Source organism: Tupaia chinensis, unplaced genomic scaffold (assembly GCF_000334495.1).
Source record: "Tupaia chinensis unplaced genomic scaffold, TupChi_1.0 Scaffold143616_1, whole genome shotgun sequence".
In the NCBI taxonomy this organism is placed as follows: Eukaryota; Metazoa; Chordata; class Mammalia; order Scandentia; family Tupaiidae; genus Tupaia; species Tupaia belangeri.
Window position 1 is genome coordinate 722,381 of NW_006203464.1, and position 24,305 is coordinate 746,685.

Sequence of the window (24,305 nt, forward strand, 5' to 3'; positions counted from 1 at the left end):
CCCTACTTTTAATTCTTCCCTTAAAAGGAAGAGTCTGCCACCCAGGCCTGCCAAATTCTTCAGCAAGGGTAGCAATGTCCCTAGAGGTGATAAATGGTTGTAGAAGCTTCAGCCCTCACAGGCCACATTTCCTTTCTGTGAGAAAAGAGAAGAATAGAAAAGCAGCCTATTAATTCAGCAATGATGTAATGTTTCCTTTTGCAAAATCCTTGATTTTATTTTACAGTGATTCCTCACCATCACGGTTTGAAGAGGTATGCTAGCTTCAGGAGGCCTCTGTGCAAACTGAGGAAGTAAAATGATTTGGTCCTGCTTTGCTTTGCCCTCTCAGTCTCTTTTTCCTTCCTTTTTGACATTCCTGGCTGCTTAGATTTCCCCACCTGGGCCGCTCTCTGCCAAGCTGCCTCAGGTCATGCACTTGATGGTGCCCTGCTGGCCCTGGTTAATGGCATTTGGCTTTCCAGATACTTCCACGTCCATCATTCTCAATGTTTCCATGAAACATAGGGCTGCTATCATTACTATCATCATCATCATCATCATCAGTTTCATCCTTTCCGTAGTTAGGAAAACTGAGACCAAAGTCACTTCAATAAATGAAACATAATGCAAATTTAGACTTAGAATCCAGATTTTATTGTTTTTTTTTAAAATTATTCTCTTCATCGTTAATGCTGAAGGCAGGGGTGGCAAATATCGGATTATTGTGACCGCTGTTTACTCTGATACCCATGGTCACCATTCTAGTTTTCCTGTTCGTTCCTAAAGTGCCTTGGATGGCTTAGAAACTCTTGAAGTAGTGTTCTCAGCACTCACTACCAATGAAACAGGGTTGGCAAATGAAATCAACACAGCATTTTCCTTCTTGGGAAAGGTAGGAAGTTCCCTAGTGGAATTGGAAGTGACAATGTCAACAGAGCAAAGGGCCTTTGAAATTTCATGCAGTGGCTCTTAGTTAGAGAAATATCAAAGGCAGATACAAGGGAACTGATGTTAATGAGTGCCTGGGGTTTTCTAGACGCTACCAGAATTCTCTCATCGACTTGTAGAAGTACGCAATCTTGTTTCTGGTTTTCGGTTGAGGAAACTGAGGCTTAGCATTGAAGTCACTTTCCCAAACATAATCATGCTAGAAAGAGTCAGGGTTAGACTCAATATCTGAGCCTGAAACCCTGCCCTAAGTCTGCCCTCATCTGCCCTCATCTCAGCCCTCCAAACTGAACAACTTTTCATCTGATTGTAATAGCATGTATCTCAGCATTAAAAGAGAATGGATGTAGAAAAAAAAATTAAATACAGGGCAAAGGAAATAGGTTAAATACATAAATGATGCCAGACTTTGCTTTGTGTAATAAAGGTATGAAGTTAACGTTAACCTTTGTTTTTTCTCCAGCAACTGTATATGTGTAAGTATCCTTCTGCCCAAATAGGTAAATGTTAAAATCTTTTTCTCAAATCTTTGTATTTCCTGAAAGACCCTCTTAGAATACCCTAACGTGTGTGCGTAACAGTTTTCTCTTTGCTGCTCTGCGGTAAGCAAATCAGGATCAATGATTATGACAGGAGGAGAAAAAGTATAGAAGACCATCAAAGGCTCTATCAGCCAGCAGCTATTGATACTAAGATACTATTCACGTATCTTTCATTGTTCCAGACACTGTGAGGGCCACAGAGAGTGTAAGACAGGGTCACTCTTTTCTGAGACATTATAATGAGCTTAACTTCAAAGACATTGACATTGGATGGGAAAAAAACCGTAATGTCCGCCTTAGGAAATAAGAGAATCACAAACACTAGGAGTTAAAAGGGATCTTAATTACTTAACCGCTGCATTCCTCACTGATGGAATAAGTAGAGGAGATGGTATTTATACAGCCCCATCCACGGGGTCTCGTGCTCTTCCTTCCTAAGTGGTGCACCTCTTCTCTGTCACTTCTGCCCACGGTCCTCGTTCTGCCATCAGGGTAACCTAGAAAACCTTCTTTCTTTTCACAAGAGTTCCTAACATTGGGTTGTTGGGAAAGTCATTATACATTTTTGCATAAAAAAAAAAACTTCCTGACTTTCCTGACTACCTAATATATTGGGTTGTTGGAAAAGTCAAGCTTATTTTTTTCTGGTTTTCTATGCAAAAATATGTCATGACTTTTATGACAACCCAGTATTTGAGGTCAACTATCATCTCTTCTCTTAGTTGCTTCTTTTTTCCTTCTACATTTCCATCCGCCATCTCTGCAGTCATGTTCTAGAACCTTCAACATCCCCCTCTGGATTCCCTCTGGTTACCCAGAATCCCTCTTTAAGTGTGATGGATACAAACAAGCACAGTCCTCCAGGAAGGACTGACCTGGGAAGAACAGGCAGTGTCGGCGTCCTGGACTCCCCAGGGCTTGGGTCTGGCTGAAGCATGATCAGGGGGCTGCTGGTGAGGAAGAGAAAGAGGATGAGAAAGAGAAAGCCCTCCACCTTGCCAGGACTGGGGAATTGGAAAGAATGAGACAAAGGGATAGAGTAGAAATGGACACAGGCAGCCTGAGCCTAGGTAGCCCAAGCAACTTGTGCCGCAGCTGAGCCGCTGCTTGAGCTGCTTGAGTCGCTTGGGCCACCCAGACAAACTGGGCTTCTTTATTTATAGTACAAGGAGACATTGCACATGAATGTTTCATGACACTTCATAGATTGGTTCCCAGGTTGCAAACAATAAGAAGCAGTTAACAAATCTATAAGAGTTTAGTCATAACAGGCCAGGTGTATCCCTTGAGGATAATCCCACCAAGAGAGAGTCTCATCTTCTTTTCTAATGCAGAGAACTAGCTTTTAGGTGTGGGGAAGGAGCTACAGAACTTCTCCATAAGGAGTGCACCACCACACCCAGAGAAGGCTGAAGAACCTTTCAGATGCAGAGCAGGGATTGGACTTTACTAATTGGGGTCAAGATGTTTCTTGAAGTCCATCAGATGTGTCTATTGGAAGGCCCTTAGTAATTTCCACCCTTGCTCTGTCTGCAGCCAAGCTCAGGGAAAGACAAGTTACCAGGTTCTGCCAAACCCCAAAAGAGCAGATGGTGTTTGCTCAGAGCATGTCCCCACACCTCAGGTTCTCTCTCTTAAACGTGTCCCCACACAGGCAGCACTATTTATTTATTTATTTAAACATTTATCATTACATTTTTACTTGCCAGGGTCTATGTGCCAGAGAGAAAGCGAAGGAAGAAAGCATTCTTGTTGGGGTGTAGAGTCATTGTAATTCCTTCTTCTCCATTTCTCCACCCTGTTGAGATTTTAGGCATGTATGCACATGCACCTGGCATTTTATTTATTTATTTTTTAACATTACCAGGGTTGGGACTTGAACTGTGATCAGCCAAGGCAGAGCCTGACTCTCTTAACTGCTAGGCTATGAGGCCAACCCAATATAACACCATTCATCCCCAGTTCTGGACCCTGTGCTTTTTTTAACACAGACTAATTTGTGTTGTATTTTAGCAGCTGCGGAATATTATTGGCACCTGTTAGACACGTGGTTGTACCTGCTTTGTCAAATTATTTTCATAGGAACGGGCCAAATTAAAGGTACTCCAGGGTCATTGTTAAGTCTTTCAAGGGAATTTATATAAGACTAAAGTGGTCATTCCAAGTCTACTACTAGTTTGCTGTGAGTCCTTGGGGGAGTCCTTACCATTTTCTGGGCTTCAAGTTAATATTCTTAGCAAATGAGTCCACTGGACTACATGATCTTTCAGGTCCTTGATACTGTAAAATTTCGGAGTCTTAAGCTATGCCACCTTCGAGGACAGCAATTCCTTTTGTGAGCCTACGTGTAATATTTTACATTTGCCCCATGTATTCCAGTATATTTTTGCCCAGGTTTCCAAGTTTTTAAGATCTCTTTGAATTATAATCCCATACCTAATGCATTAGCTCATGTGCATTACAATATTTCACTGGTAACATGTCGGCCATTTAATCGGCTCTTTCAGACGATTGCCTGACCAACACCCTTTCTGACCTGGATTCTGTTCAGTCTGGATTCCTCAACTAAGCCTATTTCTTGCTTCCAACACTCTCAAGTTCGTTAGCTGACGACTTCCAGAATTCTCCCTTTGCTGTTTGAGAGAAATAAGGATTAAAATGAAGTCTCAGGCCTCCATGTTTGGTCCACTCTTCTTCATTCCTCAGGATTCACTAATTGAGACTTACCGCATCTACAGATTATTCCATCTTGTGTAAATTTGGCTGTCCGCCATTTGAACTTATTTTTGAAGAATCTCTCTTTTGCTATTATCGCCGGAGAGTGGTACCTTGTCTCCCACAGCCGAGGTCACAGGGAGAGCTTTCTCCTCTCAGTATTGCCTGGAAACGAGGGTTGAGGCCTGTGATGTATGCATGACCAATTGTGTACTTTTGTCTAGGGCATTTGTAGTGAATGAAGTGATACAAAGATGAAGGGATGTTGAGGAAAAAATGGCAATGACACAGTGGGAGGTAATTACCACCAGTGGGTACAAAATATTACCCCTATCTGCATATCCCTTGGGCATGTAGACCTGGACTGAGCCTCTTGTGAGCCTTGATTCTGCTTAGACTTCAAATTACGAAGTCAGTCTATAGCTTTTCCTTCCTTGTTGCCACTTCTTGTACTACTCAGTCAATCTGTCTCTCCCTCTTTCTCTCTCTTCTCCCTCCCTATGGGGTGTGTGTGTGTGTGTGTTTAAGAAAGTAATATTGGGAACCAGCAGTTAGCGTAATGGCTATGTCGCTGGATTCCCACGTAGTCTACCGCGGTTCGTGTCCCGGACCCGGTGGCTTAAAACTCACACCGGGCGCGTGTGCGTGCGTGCCCAAGATCCCGAGAGGAGAATGGAGGAGAAGGGATTGCGGCGTGACCATCCCCCCTGGGGGGTGATTTCTCGCTTTTTGTCTCTATGTCTCTCTCTGTCTGTCTGGCGAGCGCACGCGCCCTACAGTGAAAATCTCTCCAAAAAAAAAAAGAAAAAAAAAAAGTAATATTTGCTATAAGGCACATGTGCTTGTAGGAGAGAGAGAGACACAGAAAGCAAGAAATCACCCCCTAAGGGGCATGGCCACACTGCAATCCCTTCTCCTTCATTCTCCTCTCGGTATTTTGGGCATGCATGCATATAGGCCCTGCATGAGTTTGAAGCAGTCAGGTCCAGGATTCGATTACATGGGAGTCAACTGATAAAAGCATTAAACCATCTGCTGGTCCCCATGTTTTTTTTTTTTGGAGGGGGGGAGAGGTTTTTGCTATAGGGCACGTGCACTGACCAGACAGACAGAGAGAGACAGAAAGCGAGAAATCACCCCCCAGAGGGGATGGCCACGCCGCAGTCCCTTCTCCTACATTCTCCTCTCGGGATCTCGGGCATGCACGCACACGCATCCGGCGTGAGTTTTTAGCCACCATGTCCGGGACGCGAACCGCAGGTGACTACATGGGAGTCCAGCAACATAGCCATTACACTAACTGCTGGTCCCACCCATGTTGTGGTTTTGATCCATCATTTGTCTCACCTTTGATTCAACATTCTTCTAGACTCCTTCATTTGTTTCTCAATTACTTTGCTCTCCAAAGAACAAGAGAGTCCCTTTGGTCAGGGATTCAGTTTCTTTCCATCACTCCTTCTCTTGGCGATATCAGCAGTTGCCTGATTTTGAATATTAACTTCTTGACAGGAACTCCACAATTTATATCTGCAGCTGTGACCTTTACCCTCAGGTCTAGATTTGTGATTCCAGCTGCTTGCTTCACATTTCTAATTAGATCTATGACAGGACTCTCAAGCCTAACAAACCTAAAATTACACTCAGGACTTCCTAGTTTTTGCTGTACGGCACAGGCTCTTAACAGAGAGGGAAAGTGAGAAATTATCTGTCCTCCAGAGGGGGTGGCCATGCTGCAATCTGTTCTCCTCCATTTTCTTCTTGGGATTTTGGGCATGCCTGGCATGATTTTCAAGTCACCAGGTCTGGGACTTGAACCATGCAGTTGGCCTTGTGGGATCCAGTACCTTAACCTCCATGCCACCTGCTGGCCCCACACTCATGACTTTTGTTCCAGGTCTTGTTGCTACCCGTCGCTGACCCTATCTCAGAAGACGAGTACTCAGCTCTTCAATGTTCTCATGTTGAATACTTTGGGTTTATCGTGAACTCTTCTTCTCTCACATCTCACATCTGATTTTTCTGGAAATTTTGTTGGGTATGTCTGCAAAAATACATCCATAATCTAATTTCTTAATTTAATACCTAATCATTTCAATACCATTAGATTTCTTTCAAAAGCTAGTCAAGTCTGATTCTAAATGTACTTAGCAAAATAAACACGCAAGACAAGCTCTTCTGGAGGGGAAAAAAAAAAAAAAGAACAAGGGAAAGGCGTTAGCCCAACAAGGTATTAGAACATTCTATTCAACCTTTACAAGGAAAACAATGGGGATTGGTGCATGAATAGAACAAAAGCCTAATAAAACAGAAGAGAAAATCCAGAAATAGACCCTATTGTGTATCATGATTTTTTATGCCATGAATCAGCTCCCCAAATGAGCAGAATGCAGCAAACAAGTTGGAGGGAACAGAGACAGAAGCTCAAAGTCTCTAAATTGCCTTATTTTGTGTATTTGACAATGGAACTAAGTAATAGTCTACCAAATTATAAAATCAAACCAAACCAAAATGGAAATAAAGCCATCACTAACATTCAAAGCAAAATTAAACTAATGAACCGTAAAGTCTATCACATTGGGAGCATTTTTGACATAACTACGCAGAGCAGAATTATTTCGAATGTATCTCAAATCATTTGTGTGCTACACCCAGAGTACAGAACAGAAAGGCAAAAAGCAACACTAAACAAAAACAAACACATGCTCCCCCTTACTTTCCATAAGCACATTGCCCGTAATAATACGGGTATTATTATTTTAAAACACATTCATTTGCATACGTATGCTTTACCACTGGTTATAAGACCTGGTGGCTTGCTTTCTCACTTTCCCTCCCTCTCTCTCACTCACACTCTTACTCACTCTGTCCCTCTCTGGTCAAATTAACTAAATAAACACAGTTAAAATAATTCTAAAAAAAAAGAAGAAGAAGAAGAAAGAAAGAAAGAAAGAAAGAAAGAAAGAAAGAAAGAAAGAAAGAAAGAAAGAAAGAAAGAAAGATGGTAAGCCTGGAGCCCTTTACAAAGCCAGAAAGCGAGGATACTTTCAAAGACTCCTTGGATAACTTCAAAAGGAGATGGGAATCAACATCAAGATCCTCCCTTTGACCAACTATTGGACATTGTTGGCATCAAAAACAAAAAAAAAATCAGATTTTTGTTTCTAGGGATACATGAAAGATGCAGTTTTTCTATTTATTCTCCTGAGTCCAACTAAAAACCCTGAACATCATATGTAAAGCAAACCTGAGACACTGCATCTAGAAAGTCTTAAGGAAGGAGCCTGGCTGGTGACCTCAGGACCACGGCAACAGTATTGGGGAGTTCTGTGGGCTCTCCTTTTGCCTCATGTACTCTTAGATTTGGAGTGAAACAAGAGAGTAACTTGAAAGTGCCAGTGGATACAGACAACAAAGCCCCCCCAATCCCTTTTTTTTTTTTTTTCTTTTTCTGGTGGCCAAAAGAAATAGGGAAGGAGCCAGCTAGCAAGATCTGCCAAATACCACCGAGAAAGTGTATCGCATCTTTCGATGAGATTACTTACTCTCATCTTTGCCCTTACCAGACTAGTCAAGTGAGAACCTTGACCTCCACTCTTGCCCAAGAACCCCACAAGGATGGTAACAGAGAAAGCCCAGTCAGCAATGGGTACATTCATTCACACCAGGGAGAAATGAACTTTTCCCATTGTGTTGTGTCAGAGAAGGACACAGAGTCTGACTTCCACCCCACCCACTAGTCATGAACTATGATCTCTGTATCTATTTGCTGAACCTGGGTGTGGATCATGGCATGGACACCCTGTTGCTTGTGTCTGTCTTCCTGTCTCTTTATCTCTGTGTTTCTCTCTCTCGTAAAAAATAAACCTGATACTAAATATTGTCCTTAGACAATACAGAAGGGTCTGAAAAGAAATCCACCCTCCCGTAAAACCTTAGGCAACATTAAAGAAATAGAATGAATAGATCTTGATTGAACACTGAGTTTGAATACTGACTCCAAAGGAAAATGGTGAAAACATAAATTAGATAATAGAACACATGTGCATGCTGATGCAGATAGTTGATGCTGTTACAAAATTATTGTGAAGGTTTTGGGACCAGCACTTGGCATAATGGATGTGTCGCTGAACTCCCATGTAGTCAACTGTGGTTCGAGTCCCGGACCCTGTAGCTTAAACTCATGCCGGGCACGTGTACGTGTGTGCCCAAGATCCCAAGAGGAGAATGGAGGAGAAGGGATTGTGGCTTGTCCATTCCCCCTGGGAGATGATTTCTCACTTTCTGTCTCTTTCTGTCTTTCTGGTGAGTGCACGTGCCCTATAGCAAAAAAAAAAAAAAAAAAACTCTCCAAAAAAAGGAAAAAAAAATTATTGTGAAGGTTTGCAGATGTGAAAATGCTTTGGGGTTATGTTTTTAACAAAAGCCTAACTTTTAGAGATACATCCTGAATTATTCACAGATTAGTATTTGCTTCTCACTAATCTAATGGGAAGAGGAAAAATGAGTATAGGAAAAGCATGACATTCCACTCAAGAGTTCCATGGGTCCTCACTCTACTTTTGTGTGTTTGAAATTTTTCATAATATTACAAAGTATTAAAAATAAGCAGATGGGATGGAGGTGAAAGCACCTGGATCCCACATGACCAACTGCTTGGTTTGAGTCCTAGGCTTAGAGGTTTGAAAATTACACTAGTTCAAGTAGATAGGTAGCAGAGTGGTTAAGGCACAATGCTACTGGACTCTCATATAGTTGACCATGGTTTGAGTCCTGGACCTGGCAGCTTGAAACTCATTCTGGGCACATGGGGGTGCATACCCAAAATCCTGAGAAGAGAGTGGAGGAGAAGGGGTTGCAGCATGGCCATCCTTCTGGGGGTGATTTCTCACTTTGCCTCTTACTCTTTCTGTCTGGTGTGTGCACATGCCCTAAAGCAAAACCCTCTAGAAGATATATATATATATATACACACACACACACACACACACACCTATACATATAAATGTATACATACATGTATACACACATGCGCATATATACACACATATATACACACCTATACACACACGCACACACACCGTCTCCATACAGGAAGGGTACCTGTCGCTTCCTTTTTCAACCCCTCACACAGATGAATCTTCAGACTCCCCACTGGCCGTTGGCAGTATCTTTGAGAGTATCCGTTTTCTGGGGTTCAGCCCCAAACATGGCATCTCCCTGGGATTGTTCTACACTTGCTTTATGTCTCTCCTTGCTCATATGCCCTTCAGTCCATGTTTTTATCTTTGTCTGTTTTGTCATTTGGACTTCACAGAGACCTTTCTTAAGACCACACTTCTTTTTTTAAATAAATAATTATTCAATTTTATTTATTATTATTTTTTAAATTTGGTTAGAGAGAGAGAGGGAAAGTGACTAAGCAAGCTGCCAGGTTGGGGCTTGAACTGTAGTTGGCCATGTGGGTGACCAGGGCCTTACCCACAACGCCACTTGCTGGCCCCTCAAGCCACTGTTCTTTAGCAGCATTTCCTTTCTCGTTGACTCCATAATTATGATTTCACTTGTTAGAAATCCCTGTTGAGTGCTGTGTTCTCTTGGATTTCCGACTGGTACAGAATTCCTGTGATTTTGAACTCAAGACAAATAATTTAATATTTTCTTGAGCATCCTATGTCAGTCCATGTGCTAGGTTTTTGTTACATGCATTATTTCATTTACTTCTAAAAATAAATAGATGCATTTTATCTCTTTTTTAAAAAAGGAAAATAAGGGGCCGGTAGGTGGTGAGGTGATTAAGGTGCTGGACTCTTGCATGACCAACTGAGGTTCAAATCCTGGACCTGGTGGCTTGAAAATCACACTGGGCACGTGTGTGTGTGTGTGTGTGTGTGTGTGTGTGTGTGTGTGTGCGTGCACCTAAGATTCTGAGAGCAAGCACCTAAGATCCTGAGAGGAAAATGGAGGAGAAGGGATTGTGGCATGGCCATCCCCCCTGAGGGCTGATTTCTTACTTTCCTTCTCTCTGTGCTTCTCTAGCGAGCATAAGGACCCCATGGCAAAAAACAGATGCAAACTATTAAGTGGTACGCTTGGAGAATATGTGTTCTATTACATAAAAAAAATAAAGATTTCTGGCTACTTTCTTTCTGCATCTTGTGTCTCCTGAATCACCAAACAGTTCCTGGAATCATAATTCCTCTGTTTCTCCTATCCCCATTATGTCCTTGTTTTTTCTGAGAGAATAATCCAGTTATCAATGAACTATGACAAGGACTTACAAGATATCCTGCTTCTAGCAGAACTGGGCTTCGAGCAGTGCTTGAGTAGCTGAAATTCCTCCTTAGTCCTTTATGTCTATTTGATCATGTATTTAAAAGGAATCAGCCATATTTTTGAACTCTGTGGGAGTGTAGAATACTTCCCGGCATGGTATTTGAATCTATTTTCCCTTGCTTAAAAATAGACTTTACAGGCCAGCCCGTAGTGTGATGCTTAAGATGAATGGATTCCATATGGCCAACTGTGTGGTTCAAGTCCCAGACCTGGTAGCTTGAGAAATATGCCAGGTGTGTGTGTATGCATGCCCAAAATCCTCAAAGGAGGGCAAAATGGAGGGGAAGGGGTTGTAGCATGACCATTCCTGTCATGGTTTTGCATTTTCCCCTCTGTCTGTTTCCAGTGAGCATGTATGCCCTCTGGGTATCCATCTGTGTTCCATGCATACTTATTTTATTTTTTTTTAAGAATTATTTATTATTATTATTTTTTCATATGAATCTTCCAGAGAAAGAGATAGAAAATAAGCTGCGAGGTCCCGGACTCGAACTGTGGTCAACCATGTGGGAATTCCACAGCCTTAACCACCACACCACCTGCTGGCCTAGTTCCATGTATACTTAGTGCCTACTCTTACCACTTGTTATGTGCCAGTAGACTTACATACCAATTCCCGGTTAAGTTTTACTTTCAGATTCTGAAGTGTGCTGTTCAGACTTAGGCAGCAGAAAGAGTTCTGGACTCAGACAGCCTTAGCTCATGATAGCTGTTAAAGGCTCTTAAGCACATGCTACAGGCTGGACATAGCTCTAAGTACTTTTCATCAGTGATGTTATGTGAACCACACAACAATCTATAAAATAAGAAACTATTTTAAAAGTGAAGAGCTGCTGGGTAGAGAGGCTGGTGTAGCATTGTAAAGAGCAAGGAAACTAAGATTCAGATCTCTGTGGTCTAAAACCAAAAGCCAAGCTCTTAACCACTTTCTCCCTTCCCAGCTTACGCGTTCCTAGCCTGAGCCCTGAGGCTAATCAGTAAACTTCGCTGATACCCTATAAATGGAGATACACAGTAATAACCATTTTTTCACCAGCAGTGAACATGGAAATTTTCAGTACAAGGTCTTTTATGAGCATAATGGATTACTATTACATGAAATTGGCAATACCAATAATAACAATGACAATGCTTATTTGAGATACCATTATCCTTAGCATCTACTAGCTCATTCAATTTTCACATGGAGCGTCTACAGAAGATAGTATTAGTCTTGCAATTTTAGAGAAGAGGAAAACAGATGAAAAACAATATGCAATACTATATGCTATGCAATACTATACCTTAATATATGAAAATACGTGCAAAAATTCGCATGCTTTCTGGATGTCATATTTCTGATTACAAAACTTAGGAGAACCCCTAATGAAAACACATTGCGTTGGCTTTTTCTCTGTGCTTGGAGGATGTCCTCATGCTCCCCCTTGCATTTTTTCCAAGTGGGTCACAGCAGCAGGAAAAAGAGTAAGAGTGACAGATGCCTCTTTCCCAAAAAAAGAGTAACGGAGCCCTCTTCCCCTCCCCCCCCGCCAATCCACAAAGCTCTGTCTGACCACACACAATTGTCTCTTAAAGACTTAGACATATGCACTGTCATCTCTCCAGGAAGTTTTTCAGCCATTGTCAGAATTCACTTTCGGTGACAAGACATAATGGACTCAGGGTTTCATTAAGCGACCGAGTGCTCTGTGAAAAATGCAGACTTTTGTTTGAGTGAGGGAGATCTCAGACAGGAGGTAGGATTTACTTGGGCAGTGGAACAGATTAGAGGACTTCCAGAATAGAGACCTCGCCTTGAGCTTTTTTCCGTCTGTATCCTACAGAAATGCCCCTAGGTTCCCAGCATTAAACAGGCAAGGAGTATAAGCAGGAGGGGGGTGGGCTGGGAATGCAGCCCAGGGAAGCAGGAATCCAGCCTTGAATAAAAGGCTTTCTGGTCTCTAAGAGAAAAGGCCTGGGTGCTGACCCTAACAGCAGGTGAGGATGGTTAAGATAGGGCATCTTCTATCTAGCCTTCCAAAGCGCAGACAGCCAAGGGCAGTCTCCGGCTTTGGAGTGAGACCTGATAGCGCCTTGTCAGATCCCCTGAGGTATGGAAGTGAGAAGGAAGGAGAAGCAGCAACATGGGTCCAGGAAGTCACAGCCAGGGGTCAGCAGTCAGAAGGCTCAATGCACGTGTGCTTACAGGGAGTGATCATTTCCTCCCCCAACGTAGAAACACAGAACCAGCACCTCCTATTTATCGTCTGGCTACAAAGTGTCTTCACCGTTTTCACCTGGTAATTCCCACCCATTCATGCAGACCTTTGACAAGTAATTTTCCCCTTGCAGCTTCATCATGAACCCTTCTCTGAATCCTCTTTCTAGGTCACGGGCTCCTCTTCCCCGCTAGCTGTATCTTGTACAGGTCTGGATTGCAGGGTTCTTCTGAGGGTACTCCACTGATGGTTTACCTGCCTCTCTGGCTCCTACGACAATGAGATCTGGAAAACATAGAAGGCATCTTTTACTCTGAATTTCAAGCACCTAGCCCCCAGTAGCTGTGCTGTTCAATTGAATCAAATGAATATCCCATCGGAAAGCTCCTTAGACACCAAATCTCGCTTGTTGATCTTAGATAAGATCAACTTCACCTTTCTTGAATCTACCAATTAGACTGGCATGCACCTCCCAGAGGCCCTTCTCTTGGTCCTCTCTGGAAGGGCTCAGGTTACAAGGCATAGAGCTGCCTGCATGGCTTCTCTGTCATCCACTGCCTCTCTGTATTGTTGCTGTGAGCTGAGAGTGGAAGCTCAGGTCCCTGCTGGGTGCTGATGACATTGGGAAAGAGGGAGGAAAAACAGATTTCCAACTGGCCTTGCCTGCTGTCTTTCACTCACAGCAGTGGGGTGGAGGCTTAGGTCTTTGCTGAGTCCTGCAGATACCTGAGAGAGGATCATGGAGTGCTGACTAGCTTTGCTTTGCAACTCCTTGCTGTTTCCTTGATGCCAGATGTGACTATGCGGTTCGGCGTACGACTGATCGCACCACCAAGAGGCCCAGCCAACACCTGGCCTGGGTGGAGAGTGCTCAGCTCAACATCTGGACCCTTCCCCATTTGAAGGGAGAGGGCAGGGGAGCCCCGACTTCAATCACCATCATCAGGCTTGTTGATGTTGGGTGGGTTCAGCTTTCCCAAGCCCTGCTGTCCCTACCCTGGCAGGGAATTGCTGTGTTGCACCTGTTACATAGTGTGGGCTGGGAGGGGCGAGCAGTGGAAGCCCAGCGCCTATCGGTTGTGTTGAGAGATCACAGGTTTTCTGCTGGAGCTTGATTTGAGCAGTGCTGTTACTGCCAAAACGGTTTTCTGTCCTTGGATCCCCTTTTCATGATCCTTTGGGGGTGGGAAGAAATGGGCTTTGCTTGGAGCTTTTTGTTTGTCTGCATTTGCTGGGGGATCTGAGACTTCTGAAGGGCCCTGTCTGGGATCTAGGGGTGGTAATAAAGAAACCCAGGGAATGGGACACGCTGCTGTGTCGTTCCTCAAGTGGAAGGCCCTGAGCTGTCTGTGTTCCATGCACCTGCAGAGCCTCCTTCTGCTTGTTGGTTCTATTATGTTTTTCTTAGTTCTAAGAAGGAGAAACTGGGAGAATATAAATACTTTATCTGGGCCAGCAGATGGCATAATGGTTATGTCACTAGACTCCCACATGGCCGACCACGGTTCAAGTCCTGGACCCTGTGGCTTGAAACTTATGCTGGACGTTTGTACATGTGTGCCCAAGACCCTGAGGGGAGAATGGAGAAGAAGGGATTGCTGTGTGAACATCCCCCCTGGGGGGTAATTTCTCACTTTCTGTCTCTCTGTCCAGGGAGCACATGCACCCTATAGCAAAAATCTCCAAAACAAGCAAACAAACAAAGGCTCCTCTAGCCGAGCTGGAGAGGGCTTCAGTGTTGACTCCATTGGCCAAAGTGCCTTTCCAATCTAAAATCGAGATGGACTCTGACCTGGTTTGCCCCCAGTGGATGTGCGGTGTGGAAGCTAACAGGGTCTGCATCCTTTTGCCAGTGGCTTAAGACTGAAGCCGGCACATTCCCCAGGTGGCTCGAGGTTGCAGCATCGCATCCTCTCTCACCACGGGGCTCTCCAGCGGTGTGGTTAACTCAGCAGGGCAGAGGGGACTGACCCAGCCTGCCTGACCATCATCCTCATGAGGACAGCAGAGCCGCCTCTAATATCAGTGGTTGCGTGAGGGCCTGGATGGCAATTTGCTGGCAGGGGACTCCTGGCTGTGGCATCACAGTTGACGTTGACAATGGACCTAAGAAACTACAAGAGACTAGGAGAGAGGTCTTGGCAGAGGAGAGAACCAGAGACAGAGGGAGACAGAGAAAAGCCAAGTATGACAGAAAGACAGAGGAACACAGCAAGGAAGAGTCAGAAGATGTTTTTTATTGTTATTATTATTTTTCATTTTTCCATTTTTCCAGTTGGCTCTCAAGCCTCCTCTGGGGTACTTTGTTCTTTCCCAGCATGAAAAATATGTGACTACCTGGGAATAGAACATCAACACCTAGTCCATGATGAGTTGTAGGGGCATGCCAGGAACATTCTAGACACTGTTGTGAGCAGAGGGAGGAGCTGGTCTCCTGTCTGAAAAGGCTGCTGCTGCTTTGGACAGAGACAGGAGGGCAGGAGCTGGGCTCAGCTACCTGTAGGCGAATACATCTGAGGCCTGAGTGACAATATTTATTCCGTCACGATGTGCCATCAGCGAAACCATTAGTGACGTCAAACGGGCAGGGTTAGAGGCAGAAAACACGAAGCCAGAGAAGACCTGGGTTTAGCTGGCAATAGGACAATTTCAGAAGATACACATTGTCTTAGAATTAGTAAGAATTCATCTAATTATTTTTTAAATTATTTTATTTAACTTTATTTTCATTTGTTTAGGGAGGGAGAAAGAAGGGAGGAGAGAGAAATCAAGCCTCCAGTTCTGGGACTCGAACCATGGTCAGCCATGTGGGAGTCCAGTGCCCTTAACCATCACACCACCTGCAGACCCCTCAATCTAATTATTTTTGACTCTATAATCTTGGAGACTCTGGGCTGTCACTCACAAAGCTGAGCATTTTTTTTTTTTGAGAGGTTTTTTTTGCTATATGGCATGTGCGCTTGCCAGAAAGACAGAGACAGAGAGGTTGAAAGCGAGAAATCACCTCCTAGGGGGAGTGGCCATGCCGCAATCCCTTCTCTATTCTCCTCTCAGGATCTTGGGCACGCTCACACACGCATCCGGCGTGAGTTTAAGCCACCGCGTCCGGGACTTGAACTCTGGTCGACTACATGGGAGTTCAGTGACATAGCCATTACACTAACTGCTGGTTCCAAAGCTGAGCATTTTTCTCTCCTGGAAATAAGCACCTACCTTCAGTGCTTCTGCCTGCTGGGCTCTGAGTCTGGCCCTGGAAAGAGACACACACAGTCTCTTCTGGTACCTTCTCTTTTTATTGCTACTTGCACATTCACATCTAGACCACTCCTTCTTACTATTCATTGCACAGTTCTCTGAGCTCCAGGAAGCAGCACGTGACACCATACCCTCTGAGATAATTTCCTAAATATTTTATGTACACTGAAAAGCACTCGGGGGCAGATGCCAGTTGGAAGGGCTTTGCACGCCCTGTGCTGTCTAACCCAGGGATGGGCACACCAAGTGCTCACGGGCGAGGGCTGGGGACTGGCTGAGCTTAGCCCTCTTCCTCGCGCTTCCGTGTCCAGCCTGCAAGAGCTGTGCGTGCTGTTCAGGAGGCTGGATAGGCTTGTGTTTCCAGAAGGCTGGTGGCAGGAAATTAAAATCTGTCACCAATCACAGCAACTGGTGGCATGTCCTTGATCAACACAGTCACAGTGGTTCACGGTTTGAGTAAGCAAGGGACCCGAGAGCAGCTGCCTGGCATCCGGAAGCCTCTGAGGCTTTCTGGTGGAATTAAAATGCAGGGGCATGGCGGAGGCGGTGGCCAGGCTGGCGATTCTAGAGTAAAGAGCCTCCCCAAGAGAGGAGACGTGGCTGGGTGGATTTGCAGGACTCTTTCTATTTCATCAATGCTCATTTCATTATGATTTAAAGGTTATTTATTTATTTTATAAAAGAGAGACAAAAAGAGAGACAGACAGTCTCCCATCAGGAGCTCCATGCTGTGATCCATCTTCAACCTCAGCCAGCCTGGACCATGGGCAAGTGTGCACGAGGGGGCATGTACACGGAGACCTTGAGTGTGAACCCAGAACCCTCCTGTGTGGGTCTAGAACTGCAGCGCTTTGCACTACTGTGGCCTCACTACCTGATTCCACTGCATTAGTAATGAGAACATAAACAGGGCCAGCATGTGGCATGGTAGTTAAGGCGCTGAATTCCCATGTGGCCAACCATGGTTCAAGTCCCAGATCCAGCACATTGAAAAGTACACTGGGTAGGGGTGTGTGTGTGTGTGTGTGTGTGTCTGTCTGTCTGTCTGTCTAGAATCTTAAGAGGAGAAGGGATTGAGGCATGGGGGTGATTTCTCACTTTCTGTCTGCCTGTCTTTGGTGAGTGCATATGCGCCCTATGGAAAAACCTAAAAATAAAAGTAATAATATTAAGGAGTAGTATAATTATTTATAATATTCCTAGCACAGATAGTACTTACTGATCACGCCTTAGTCCTAAGATCCCGCGCTCTTCCCTTCTTATCTTCCCAGCTTTATTAAGATGAGGTTGATGCCTTCTTCTCTCTCCGTTCGGTTTCTCGTTTCTTGCTCATCCCTGATCTATGAGTTATAATTCATAGTATGTGGGGTGAAGTACAGGCTCAGAAACACAACAGTTAACACAAAGTAACCCTGGAGGTCATGGCGTGGCCGTCAGCCAACCTGAAGAATGTCTTTCGGGTACTGCGTCTTCCCTGTGGTGGTGTGGTTATGTGTGTGCTCACATAACATTACTCAGATTCCAAACTTCTGGTAGTCAGGTCCTGGCCTGACAACCTGTGTCTTCTGCCTCCATTTCTTCTGCTTCTTTTTATAAAAAGAGTTATTTAAGTTTGTTTATTTATTGTTTATTTAATTTGCTATAGGACATGTGTGTTCACCAGAGAGAGAAAGAGAGAGGAAGGGAAAGTGAGAAAGCAAGCTACCGTGGTCAGCCATGTGGAAGTCCAGTGCTTTTAATCACCATGCCACCTGCTGGCCCCCTGCCTCAATTTCCCTACTTAGAGACTGCTACTTACCTTCATAGGCCTGCCTGGTGAGCATTTTGAATGAATGAATGAATGAATGAATGAATGAATGAATGAGTCAGTAGATTTTTGAGTAAAATATGAGTGCAGAGCCCTTAAATTGGATTGAGAGGTGAATTATGTTCCTTGGAATCACATATACAGATAAAAGTCTTAGGGCAGAGGACAGGTGAAGTCTTGGGTGAAGACAGGTCCCAGGAAGGCTGGGATTCGGCTCAGAAATAGAGCAGGCTTTGAAATGGAAAAGTGATCTTTGCAAAGGCTGCTGTCTTTCCACTTTGAAGAACGTGTGGACTCATTCACAATTTCCTTTTCTTCCAAATGGTAACAGGCTCCTCCTTGTTGCTCTGGGCACTGAAGGCAGATGACATTTAAGGCCCCTTCAGCAAGTTGACAAAGACCCTAGAGAAGTACAGAATATTATTATAATGTCGTTACGATAGCTAGTAGCTTGGGCAAGATTCCCCATAGCAGTACTACTTGAATTCATAAAATTCCTGAGAGTCTATGATCCAAATGTCACTATGGACAAATGACACATGTCAGTCAACTAGCAACCTTAAACGAAATGGGTCAGTCATGCTTTTCGAGCCCTGCATTGAGTGATCTGTGGCAGGAACTGATAATTAGGGACTATTTCATCTACGTGTAATTTATCAAGGAATGACACTAAATACGAGACCATTAATAGTCAAATTCTGAAGGACCCCCACTAGATTAAATTATAGTAAGGGGTTATGTTCAATATGGTGCTTTGAATATATTAATAAAGACTAGCAATCAAGAGGGATTTCTTCTTCTTCTTCTTGTTTTTAAGAGGGTTTTCTGCTAACAGTTGGGTTAAGCAGGACTTAATATGTACAGCAGATGGAAAAGATACATAATGTTAGGAGCAAAATGTTACTAGTATCTGGCATCTTATACAATCTTGAATGCATGCACTGGTAGGTGGGATCCTTATCCACATTTGACAGATGAGGACACTGTGGCCTGGACAGGTTTTAATACCTTCATTTATGTTAGTTTTAGTTTTTACCATAGAGTACATGCATTGACCAGAGAGAGAGAGAGAGAGAGAGAAATCACCCCTTGGGCAGATGGTCACACTGCAGTCTCTTTTCCTCCACTCTCCACATATGTACTTGGTGGGATACTAAGTCATCCTGTCTGGGACTCGAATCACAAAGCTGGCCATATGGGATCCAGCCTCCTAACCTCCACACCACCTGCTGGCCCTACACCGTAATGCACACAGCTAGGATGAGATGGAGTGGGAAGGGAAACTCAGGCATGTCCACATCTGCACAGAACTCTCTCTACCACCTCTTGGGAATCATGTCAGTTTGTCGAGTTCTCTTGCAGGTGACAACCTCCATACACCTCCCATTTTTCAGAAGTCAGGACCATGGCTACCTGGGAGCTGGGGATGGGTTGACATCTGGTTTGCAGACTACCTCAGAGCTATGGAGAGGAACAGGGTTCAATAATGCACTCGGTCCTGGAGGAATTCACCCATCGTAGATGGGGAGGGGGTATACACCCTACTTACACAACTATACTGCAAGGCGAGGGACCCAAAATCAAAGCATCCACAGGGGCTCAGGAAACCCAAGGAAAGATAGAAATAGACAGACAGTGAGGCAGTCTATAGAAGGTTTCTAGAGCAGGCAACCCTCGTACAAAGCAGAGATGAGCAGAGTTAAAAAGGCAGCCAGGGGCCAGCAGATGGCACAGCAGTTACATTGCTAGACTCCCACATGGCCTCACAGTTTGAGTCCTGGATCTGGTGGCTTGAAACTCACACCAGGGGCGTGCGTGCCGGCGTGCGTACCCAAGATCCCAGGAGGAGAATGGAAGACAAGGGATTGCAGTGTGGTCATCCCTCCTGGAAGCGATTTCTTTCTTTCCTTCTCACTGTCTCTTCTCTCTCTCTCCCCAGTGAGTGCACACACCCTAAAGCAAAAACCTCTACAAAAAAAAAGCAGCCAAGGTGGAAAGGACACTTCCAGTCGAGGAAACAATGACATAGCATGTGCACCATACAGAGTTGCAGAAGAGCCTGGCACATTGCATAATGACAGCCGCTTCACGGAGGTGGTACAGGAGAGATGGGAAGAGTGGGCATAGATGACAGAGGAGACCCTGAGAGGCCAGAGAGTCAGGGTCCAGAGGACAGCATCTTTGTATTCAATGAAAAGCAACCCAGTGATCTTCCGTTAGGGCGAAGGGGGCAGATTTCCTGTAGCTTTTCCCCTCCCATATTCCTTCTGCTGGATGTAAATTAATATCACCAAATAGCCTTGCTTTTCAAAGTGTTGTTATTCTGGCATGGTAACTATAAAGAAGCCTTGTGCAAAGGAGGAGCAAATTGATTTGGGAGCCACGTGCCTGTCTGCCTGAGCCGGGAAAGCAAGCCTTCTCCCCTCCAAATGATACACCTTTTCCAAAAGCTGTGAGCTGACAGTTCTGACAGCCCCTCCGTCACCACAATGGCATTCCCAGTGCGGGGAGTGAGCAATGAGAGGGACCGGCACCACAGACAGAAACACACACACCCCAAGAAGGTAAACGATTGTACACAGGACATTGATCTCTGAGGTTGTTCCCCCAGCAAAACCAATTACTGGCCTTTTCCTTGTGAACGTGCGCCGGGTATCAACTCGTTGGGGGTTGGAGTGCAAAGACGCGAGGATGCATCTTTGTGATATTCATGAGTCTGCTGAGAGCTCCAAAGCAACGAATTTAGTATTTCTGGGCTTCTGCAGGTGGGGAGGGTGTGAAGCACATTTAAGAAGAGCTCTAAGGAATGGGGTGTTGAAGTGGCACTTTTACAAAATACACACTTAGGAATTGGAGGTGGAAGCTGGAGTCATTCTGGAAGGGGAGGAAGAGCTGATGGCATGAATACCAGACCCGCTAAAGGGCAAATTCATTGTCCTTTAGGGAGAATTGTTGGAGGTCCTTTTGCTGCATTCACAAGCAGGTGGAGGAGGGCTACCTATCACCCGACATATTACATGAGGAAACAGAGCCAGGTGTTGCCCCGGGAGGATGTAGGCCCCATCTTCGGCTCTTTCAGAAAATACTAATACTACTACTAATAATAATGTCCCCACCCCCCAAATATATTCCCTGTTTTTGATCTCAGAGAGGCTGGACAGTGGCCCAGAGATGAAATGCAATGCTCCTCGAAACTGATACACACAGAACGGTTCCAGGTTCACATCTGGAGACCTCCCTGAGTTCGCCAGGCCAAGATCTGGAGCTAGCTGAGGCTGGGAGTGGATCGCTGAGGTGGGACTTATTGGCGGTGCTTTTTGCCTATCACTCCTAGAAGAAAGAAAGAAACTTAAAAGGAACCATCTCATTCTGAGCTGTCGAGAGAGACAGAAGCTCACAGCAGCCAAGCTGATACAGTGGCTCGATGGAGCCTTGTCATATTGAGTGCTTCATCGCCATGCCTGGCCAGAGTTACAGGAGTGTGCTCTCGGTGCTGAGGTCCTGCTATCGTCTGTCCCTTCCCTTCAGGGATGCTGCCATTTCTGGGCTGCATGATGGTATTAGCCGAGCAGCCCCAAGTCTCTGGAGTGTCTACGGAAAGGAGCTCTGCGTCCTGTGTGCTCACTGAAGCCCCACAGGCTGGTGCAGGCTCACTTCTCTCCTTTCTCCTGTACTCACGGGAGTCAGCAGAAAAACTTAAGGGAGCACTGAAGACCTGGCTGTGTTGAGGCAGCAGCCACAAGAAGTGGAAGTGAAAGTAGGGATCTGGGCAGCAGAGGAAAGAGTCACGGGGAGCTTAGGGTAGCAGGAAGCACTGGGAGACTTGTTCTGAGGCTCCCAGGCTCCTAGCTGCAACCCTTGGGGAACAACAGCAGATCAAAGGCTCCTCTCTCAGCAGACACCCAGGCAGCTCTTCCATTCTCTTTTGATTGAAATGGAATCATCCTCTCCTGGAGTCAAGGGGATATATCAAGCTCACATTTTCATTAGGAGTAGATGACAATAGAACCACAAAGTTGTATTAAAACGGGTAGGGGATCCCAGAGACGCTCTCTTCCCTGGAGTTGCCACCTTGGAGGTGACAGGCAGAGTATTTATTTGTTATTCATTCATTTATTTATGTATTTTTTAAAAAATTTATTTATTTTTAGAGAGAGATTTTTGCTATAGGGTGCATGTGCTCTCTGGAGAGATAGAAACAGACAGAAAGTGAGAAGTCACTTCCCAGGGGAGATGGCCATGCGGAAATCCCTTCTCCTCCAGTCTCCTCTGGGGATTTTGGGCATGCGTGCACATGTGCTCGGCGTGAGTTTTAAGCTGCCTGGCCCAGGACTTGAACTGTGTTTGAATCCAGTGCCATAAACATTACACCATATGCTGGTCCCTTATTTACATATTTTTAAAAATAAATCGGTGCCCTGAATAGGAGATGCTGTCCCCAAGGTTCCACTGTCCTCATCCTATAGCAGGTCCACTGTGCTCAACTTCAGTACCAGTCTGGTTCTTAGAAGCATTCGAATGGGTGACTCTTGGTTTCGCCTATTCCCTTTGTCTCACAGATGAAGAAACTGAGGCTCAAAGACGGTAGACTTTGCACCAAGTGCAGGCAGCCAGTCACAGGAAACGGTCAAATGTTGACCTGGTCTCTTGGCTCCTTTGTTCAGTGCTTTTCTCTTCACTTATAGATGCTTTCTGAGTCTTGAAATGATCACACTGCTTTTAGTAAATGGTGCAAGCGAGGACACAGAACCATCTTTATGGTCTTACTGGATCTCACTAAAGTGCACGCTTTCTCTCCTGGAAGGTGGGAAACAGCAACAAAAAGGACATGGAGTTGCTGCTTGGAAGGTCTGGGGCAGGGCACAACCACGATGCTTTGGGAGTGATAAGAAGGCTGCCCCCTTAACTTAGAAAGCCTCTCCAGCCCTTAGCCAAACCATTTCCTGCCTTTCTTCTGCCTCCCTTGGCCCCCTGTCTGACCCTGCATGGCTTCCATTCTTCCCAGAGCGTTCTTTTTGCCTCAGTCTTGCTTGCCCACAGTCTGTTAAGCAGTTGATATTTTTTCCAGTATGAGCTGGTCCCCAGACATGTGGTTCTTGGAGCTCATGACCTGTCCCCAGCTCTGGCCACCTGTTTCTTAAGGACAACTGGCTGCTCTTTGCCTGTGGCTGGCTGTCCAGGCCTAGTTTGTCCAGAACTCTTTGGATTATACACCTGTAAGAAGCAAGATGCTTCAAATCTCTCTACTCATTAACTTGTCACTTATGCCTTGTATTCAAACTGGCCTTAGAGAGAGGCAGACAGAAAGAAAGAAAGAAAAAAAAAAAGGGGGGGGGGCTGGCAGTTCGTTTGGTGGTTGAGAGGGGGGGAAAGAAAAAAAAAAAAAAAAAAAAAGAAGGGGGGGGGGGGCTGGCAGTTCGTTTGGTGGTTAAGGGCATTGACTCCCACATGGCCAACCATGGTTCGAGCTCCAGTCCTGGCAGCTTGCTTTCTCACTTTCTCTCTCACTCTCACTCTGCCCCTCTCTGGCCAGATTAAAATAAGTAAATAAACAAATAACATTAAATAAAATAATTTTACAAAAAAAAAGAAAGAAAAATAAGAGTGTGGTAAAAAAATACACATGTATTTGTGCATTTTTGCCTAGAAATGACCAGATTACTTCTGTGTATATTTCATTGGCCAGAACCAGTCACATGATACCATCTAGCAGCTAAGCAGGCTGGGAAATGTAGTCTCTAGCTTGGCAGTCACTTTTCAGCAGTTCTGCACCCGGAAAGGCACATAATCTTTTAAGGACCACTTGTTATTCCTGCCTCAGATTTCCCACAAGAAAACTAGGGCTCAGAAATGTTGCCTTATTAAATGACAGTCAGCATTGAAACATTGGGAAGAAAATTGATCTGATGTGGCAACTTCCCCATGTCCTTTGGACTTCCTGGTCTCATAATTTCCAGGCAGATTTAGTTAAGGGTGGGAGACTCGCAAGGCACCTTGTTGTGGTTTGAAGCATGGTGCCATGACTTATTAGCTGCATAATAGTGGACAAATTGGTTCTTGCTTGGGCTTGGTTTTCTCATTTATAAAATGAACGTAGTAAATGTATCTACCTCAAATGGTGTTTGTACATTACATAAATTATCTTATGCCAGGAACATAGACTTGGTGCGTCGTCAGGGTTCAGTATTGCCTGTGGTTGCTGTTTTCATGATCCATTTTAGTTCATGTATCTCAGTGTTGGCATCCTTCATCCCACTGCCTCCTACTCATTTGTGATACTCTTTAAGTTAGTTGCAACCACTGCAATGCCCCAGCCACCCTACAATACAACTTCCTGTCTTCTCTCTGAATGCAAAGCTGCTGGAGTGCATTTCCTTCTCTTCAAGATTATTTGTAATATTTAACCAAATGACTAATCATTTTCTTCCTTGTGGAAGACATTCTTTTCCTTTCCCTTCCCTTCCCTTCCCTTCCCTTCCCTTCCCTTCCCTTCCCTTCCCTTCCCTTCCCTTCCCTTCCCTTCCC